The sequence below is a fragment of the Mus musculus genome, chromosome 13, assembly GCF_000001635.26.
Source record: "Mus musculus strain C57BL/6J chromosome 13, GRCm38.p6 C57BL/6J".
Lineage (NCBI taxonomy): Eukaryota > Metazoa > Chordata > Mammalia > Rodentia > Muridae > Mus > Mus musculus.
In genome coordinates this window covers 97,375,365-97,382,985 of record NC_000079.6, presented here as the reverse complement: position 1 = coordinate 97,382,985, position 7,621 = coordinate 97,375,365, and the positions used below count along the sequence as shown (strand labels likewise).

The 7,621-nt window shown below is 44.1% G+C and overlaps 1 long non-coding RNA gene across 1 annotated transcript; it reads right to left on the bottom strand.

The window, feature by feature from the left end:
* Positions 1–829: 829 nt before the first annotated feature.
* On the bottom strand, positions 830–6,806 carry Gm33447. The gene is made up of 3 exons (XR_001780846.1): positions 6,624–6,806; positions 3,705–4,178; positions 830–2,845 (listed from the first exon to the last, which is right to left on the bottom strand). It is a non-coding gene; the product is annotated as a predicted gene, 33447 (long non-coding RNA).
* Positions 6,807–7,621: the final 815 nt, after the last annotated feature.

Sequence of the window (7,621 nt, the reverse complement as noted above, 5' to 3'; positions counted from 1 at the left end):
ATTGCTGGGATTAAAGGCAAGCCCAGCTCATCTGAATTCTTTCCAAAGAACCTACCGGACTAGAGAGCCAAGGGGAGGTCAGAGTGAGATCCTGCTAACAAAACTCAGTGATGCAGATTTCAGGGTAGAATTAGCTTCAGGTATGGCTGCATCCAGAAGCTAGATGATGTCTCAACTCTCTACTGAGTTGAGTGGGCTTTCTACCTTTATTCTTAGGACTTGTTTACAGTTAGTCTTATATTGATGTTATAGACCACTGACCAAAAACAACTTGAAGAGAACAGGGTTTATTTCACCTTACAACTTACAGTTCATCATGAAGGGAAGTCACAGGAAGAACTCAGAGTAAGAACCTGGAGGCAGGAACCGAAACAAAGACCATGGAAAAACACTGGTTTCTGGTTTGTTCCTCATGGTTTGCTTTCTTACACAACCCAACACTACCTGCCCAGGTGGCTGGGCACTCCCACATCATTCATTAATCACGAAAATTATAGATTTGCCTACAGGTCAGTCTTATGGAGACATTTTCTCATTTGGATTCTCTCTTCCCAGAAGACTGTAGCTTGTATCCTTTTGACAATAGAACTAACCAAGACAGCTGGTCTGAGCTCAGCTTGTCTGAAAGTGTCTTTCTACAGTTCTTACTACTTATCTATGCTTGAAGAGGGAAAGACCTAGAGAATCTGGTCGGTTTCAGGGACTTCCTGAAGCCACTGAGTTACTTCCGGAGCTTCTGGAGTTTGGTGCAGGATGCAGTGTCTTTTCTCACCTAGAACATCTTGATGTTTCCCCTCCCTGCAGCATCCTGTGACTTGTTATACCTTTCTTTTCACATTGTATCATGATGACTTCCCTCTCCCCATCTTGATGCTCTGCCATTTTCCCTTCTCTTTGTCATCCTGTGTCTTCCTCCCAAACTTGAAGTTTTATCTTTGTGGAAATCACTGCCCAACAAGGCCTTAGCTTCCTGAGGTGTAGAACGCCATTTCTACTGAGAAGTTTTTCCCAAGTGCCCACCTTTCCTGCATGGAACTCCTCAACAATGCACTGGCATCCCAGATACTAGATTGACAGCTCCTGGAATACAGGGACTGTCTTGCTCCTCGTTATAATCCAGAGCCAAGACAAACGAAAGCAGAATATTCCATCTACTAGTAGAGCCAACAGGTTCCCGTGGCTTCTTCAATGTTTAAAAATCAGGTGGTTTATCTGAACCCCACACTCCAGTCAGGATTTATTTTTGACTGAAGCTACCCACCCTGTGCCCTTCCCTTCTCTGAACCAGCACCTTAATCCAGTCATTACCTTTGAGACTTTCCAGTCCTATCTTCACACCCAATTCTCACTCGACTTCATCACAACCTGAACTTGCCAGCACATCAAGCAACCTCACTGACAACTACCAGACCATTTTTTTAAAAGCTTGTATGGTAGCAAATAGCAAAGGCCATGCATCCATATAGACCAGGGCTTCTCAGCTTTTCTAATGCTGTGAATCTTTAGTACAGCTCTTCATGTTGTGGCGACCCCAACCATAAAATTACCTCTGTTGCTGCTTCATAACTGTAATTTTGCTACTGTTATGAATTGCATTTTTCGAAGATCTTAGGTGACCCCGTGAGTTGTTTGCCCCACCCCCCAAGAGGGGTGGTGACCCACAAGTTGAGAACTGCTGATCTAGGCAGAGCCCCGTGTATGAAGCAGGCTCATAAGTGAACAGTAACAACCTTGGGATAGTGCACTCCAATGAGCGATACACATTGCAGCTCCAGATGGAAGGGACAGCTCACAAACATATAACAAGGAGCAGGGATTTGAAAGAACATGCTCCATATGATCACGTAATTTTACATATTTGTATTAAATTTTAAAAACACATGTATTTGTTTTCAACTATTACTCTCTTTAACTATAATATTTTTAACTGTTAAACTATGAAATAAATTCGCTAGTCACCCTGGATTTCCAGGCCCATCTCCTTCTATGCCAATGAACTTCCCAGGTTGTTCTCTGAGTAACACCATGATGGTGTGGTCTCCCAGCTGACCATATCTCAGTAGCTCTGAATATCTCCCAGGCCCATGAGAAGCCACTGGAAAGTGAACAAACACTTCTGAATGCCTCCTGTGTGCTAGGCCAGGTCCAGGCTAGAGTTGCTATTCGGTTTTCTCTGTAGTAGAATTATTAGATGGCAGAAAGCAGCATGCAGAGGCTTGAAATACGGCCCCATAACGGGTTATTTGACCCCGGCAGCAATCTAGTAATAGCTATTTTGTTTGAATCAACAGAATCTCATCTTCCCAACCCTGGCACCGTGTCCCTGCTTTATGGCTCTCAATTCCTGTCTCACATCACCCTACATTTTGTATAATGACTTTTGAAAAGTGTCTTACATCATCCCACTCCTCGATGTCGGGAATCACTTTCAAGAAAAGCACTTTGGGGGTGAGATCTCACACTTGGCAAATCTAAGCACTACCGTGGAGACGTAGAAAGCAGACACGAAAATAGTTTTTAGGGCAAATTAGGTCATACATTTTGGTCAGAGTCAGAACAATTTTAAAAAGAAGAAGAAGAAGAAGAGTTTGCTAAGGAGCGAAAGAAACCGGCACCTCCTTGGGGTGACTTTGAAACCTGCTGTGTTCTGGATAAGGAAAGCCTGGGTGTCTTCTCAGGTTGCTCTCATTCTGAGCTCCCCAAATGGGTTTTCTGAGACATCTGCTGACCGGCTTTTGTTCTCAGTGAATTCATGTTCCTGGTGCTGCTGCGTTTATCTTCTGTCTTTGTCATTCTTCACAGCTACTCGTCTTCCTGCATTGAAACTACATTCTGAGGTTGACAGCTGAGGAGAGAGCAGAGCTCTATGAGAACCAATAAAGTAACCAAGTTTCCAAGTGACACTGTTTGAAGCTCATTGTGGAGACCAAGATCTTAAATCCAGACCCTGGGGCCTGCAAAAGCCAGGGCTTTCAGACATTTAGGAGGTTTCTGTGGACCAGAAGCCTGGCTGGGAACATCAAGAGCCAAGACCTAAAGGAGTCTATACATAAAACTTACTTACCAAACTGACCATGGTGAAGTATGTTCTGGGAGCTAGCACTCAGGAGATGGAGGCAGGAGAACCCAAGAACATGGTCTACTTGGGCTGCACAGAGAGACTCTGGATCAAAAAACTCAAACCAGAGCTGTGTTGGTTGCTATGATAAATACCATGATGAAGGTGACTTATAGAAAGAGAAGTTTATTTGGGCTTACAATGCGCTATGGATGAGTGACTATCATGGTGGGGAAGCCAGCATGGGAGTCAGTAGAAATTTGAGGTCACACCTCAAATGCCAGCACAAAATGGAGAGTGTGAACTAGACAGTGGATAAGGCTACATGCTCTCAGAACCTGCCCGCCTCTGGTGACAACTTCCTCAGCAAGGCTGTGGCTCTTAAACGTCCCAAAACAGGGCCACCAACTAGAGACTCAAGTGTTTGAATGCCCCAGGTTATGAACCACACAACCCATTCCAGTCACTTCAGAAAAGTGTCTGAAAGCAATAAGGGGGTGAGGGTGGTGTTGGTGTGTTTTTGTTTTTTTGTTTTTTGTTTGTTTGTTTGTTTTTATGTTTCTGTTAGAGAAAATATTGTCCTCTTCAAGAGGGAACTACTAGACTGGTTTCCAGGATGTGGTCTGCACAGTCCAGCATTGCTCACCTCACCCTGCAGGGTGGAGAATCTGGTAGTTGTTTCATCTACAAGGCTGTCTGTCTCAGCAGTCCCAATCTGGTCCCAGAGTCCTAGAGGATCGCCGGAGAGCTGCTGGTCTTCAGTCTACATTAGAAGCCTAAAGACATTGGTTCTGATACCAGTGAAGAAATACCGGGACAGCAGGATAGAGGAACTTGCCAACAAGGTGAGAGGCAACAGAAAGGTTTCTTCTTCCACATCCCTTGATCTGGGCTGTAATCGGAGGGTGCTGATGTTTAGGGTGAGTCTTCCCTGCTCAAAATTATATGATCAAGAGCATTCCTCATTGGGGCTGGAGAGGTGGCCCAGTGGTTTAAAGCACTGACTGCTCCTCCAGAGGTCCTGAGTTCAATTCCCAGCAACCACATGGTGTCTCACAACCATCTGTAATGGGATCTGATGCCTTCTTCTGGTGTCTCTGAAGACAGCGACAGTGTACTCCTATACATAAAATAAATAAATAAATCTTAAAAAACAAAACAAACAAGCAAACCATTCCTCACAGAAGCACCCAGTAACTTGTGTTTTAGTTGGTTCCAAATGCAATCAAGTTGATAATCAAATTAACCATCTTGAGGGTGGGGGTAGGGGTGGGGGTGGGGCTGCAAGGGCTTAAAAATCTCTTCGAGAGGGAGTGATGTTAAGAAATTAGGCAAGAGCAAAGAGCCTTGTGTCCCCACTGGTATCTCTTTTTCACACCTAAGCACATTGGCTCAGACCCAGAGCAGGGTATAAAGCCCCAATGGCACTGTCCAAGAGGTCACTCTGTCACAGTATAAGACAGAAGGAGCCAGTCTGAGAGGAGTACCGCCCACACAAGGTTGTGAAAGGGCCACAGATCCAAAGGTTCTCCTGATCCAACCAAGGAGTCTGCAGAGTGTGTGGGACTGTTTAAGCAAGGCCACACTTGAGTCTGAAGGTGCTCCCCTCCCTATCCTAGACAGTGATAGGAGAAGCTGCCTTTGGTAGTTAAGTTACAAGGATGGGACAGTGCCCTTATCACAGGGGCCCAGGAGATAAAACCTCACAGCCCTTTCACCATGCAAGGACACAGCACACAAAATCAGGAAGAAAACTTTCAATAGACACCAAACCCCATGGCACCTTTCATCCTGGGCTACTCATGTTCCAAAACCTTCTCTGCCATAAGTCACTTAGTCGGTTGCATTTTTATAGCAATCCCAGCCAGAAGAGGACGCAGCAGGCAGAATTCAGAGACTGAGGCCAAACAGCCTTAAAGACATCTCTGAAAGTATCAACCCTGGACCAGCAGTCTGAGGACCACCAAACGGAGACGTCTATCAGTTTCACCGTCTTGACACCTCCAGATGAAGACAAGGGTAGGACTCTGAAATGACTCCATCATTACCCAGATCACTCTCTTTAAGGCAGTGGGACTGAATTTTTAGCCACCAAGGAGACTGAGTTCTAAGAGTAGGGAAGATGGTCGACTGTTTTGGGGGTCTACTTCTATTACATAACTATTAAGTCACCAAAACTATTAGCCTTTACCAAAACAACAAACAAGTCTAAAATTAAGGAAAAACCAAATAATAGTAACAATTATTATTTATGTATTACAGTCCAAGTCTCCTAGAATCTCCTTGAGCTGAATCTTTGCAGGAATTTCATGTTTCTATCCCATTAGCACGGCTGGTACATTAAGATATACTTGCTAATTGAGCTCATCAACTGTTCTTGACCCCTGAACCTAATTTTACTCAGACAAAAATTATTTTAAAATCTAAACATTCTCATCTTTGGGTTAGGATCAAGTATAAATCCCTTCATGCTGTAATTAACATTTAAATTAATAGAGAGAGCTGGTCATTGGTTATTCCTTTAGAAAGAAAATACATGCAAATACAACTGCATTAAATCAAAGCAACACTGATTTTCCTCCCAGAAAAATCCATGGAATTAATCTTTGTCTGTGATTAAAAAAAAACCTTTTTCTGGGGAAAAAAACATAGCAAAAATATAGGCTTTGGATATTTATCGTCTGGCAGTTTGTCGAACTCTACATATTTGGTCGTCCATGTAAACGTTCTAGACTGAGGACTACATGCAAACACCTTTCATCCCACAAGTGCTGTGTTTTCAGCAATTATAGGGGCTGAAAATTCTCTTCCCAGATTTCCACAAAATACGGAACCCCCCTCCACACACACAAATGCTTGCTCCTCATCCTCCAAAAGCTCTCCCACAGTAATTAAAGTCTTTATCAGTGTCCCCATGTGCAACACAGCAATCTAGTCTTCCTAAAAATAAATGCACACGGGAAATTCCTCACTGCGATCAGCAAACAGCAATTATTATTCCCTGTTATTAAAATGCTCCTGGCTAATTGCACAGATACCAGCGGAGAGACTTCCTTAAAAGGCTGAGTACCAAAGGGGAGGCTGTCAGAGTCTCGAGCAGACAGTTTAGAAACGTTTGGTAAATATTTGTGAGAAACCATTAACAATAGGTAAACAGTGTGACGCCTGCAAAGAAAAATGTACACGAAGAACTGAGGAAGAGTATTCCTCAGTAGATACTGAAAATGGATCTTAAATAGATGCTGAATACAGTCCTTAAGACAACCACCAAGCTCACTGTCTGAGTGCTCTTTGTTGTAGACACCGTATTGGGCTGTAACTAAGAGATGAATTTTTCTTTAGGGTATATTGTTTCACTCCAGGGATTATTTTACATGGAACTCAGAGACCTCAACCCTTCCCTGGCATCTTTTGCATTTCAGTCCCGACAGAAATGGAGTTTTATTCTTTATCACAAGTACACATCACACACACACAGGCACGCACCACACGGACACATGTGCTGATCACACACATACACATGAACACATGAGATATACCAAAGCCAACAATGCTTACCACATACTTTATGGACAGTATGGGGTGGAGCAAGCAGATGACAGAGTTCTGAGAGGCCTTACTTCCGGATAACAAAGAAGAGGCTAGTCAGGGAACACGAACTATGCAGGAAGGCACCCTGGCGCAATTAAAACCCAACCTTGATGATGAAATGTTTTTGTTTAAAGAGAAAAAATGGTGTCTCTTCAGTGAAAACTTCTCCTGACAGCTGCTCTGGGGGAAGCAGGTGGTTGAGTCTACCCAGGGAGGGGGGGGGATTCAGAAATATTAATATTTAAACCTCTCACGTTTCACTGAAGTTCCCGGCAGCTTCCTAAGGCCTGGAGGAAGGCAGGGCAAGGAAATCACAAGTAGGAGATCCCTTCTAATTTAGCCAGAGCGGGCATGTTTAGCTGAATCCACGTCTCAGCCTCTCTTATTCGTGGCTAGCTCACAAAGGCAGCGTATTAGACATATGAAAGCTGGCTCCGGCTCCTTCCTTTCTGCTCTGCAAAGACATAACATGTCATCATTGGAAGGCGTTTGCCAGAACCCTGATTTGTTTGTCTAGACTCTGGTCATTGAACTCTGTTTATTACTAAACACCGAGTTGAATGGCAGCAAATCAAAGGGGATTCTGGGAGCCTGTGACATTCTTCTTCCCCGAGGGTTGTCGGGGTCAGTGTAGACTTTCTAACTTCTCAGTTCCAGCGGCCTTTAGCGGTCTACTTTTCCCAGGGCCCAGGGGCTGACCACTAGATTAACTTTTCAGTTCTTCCTGACCCAGGCCTCGACCCTGAGCCATTTGTAGCCTTCAGAGCCCCTCCCCCACCATTGTTCCAGTGGACATCACTTAATAGTTATATTCCAGAGACTGTATGGAAAGGTCATGGGGAACAGCCAGTGATTAGCATATGAAAATGGAACATGAGAGGAAAGAGCTGTCAATCACAGCGTGTGTGTGTGTGTGTGTGTGTGTGTGTGTGTGTGTATGTGTGTGTGTGTGTGTGTGTGTGTGTGTGTATA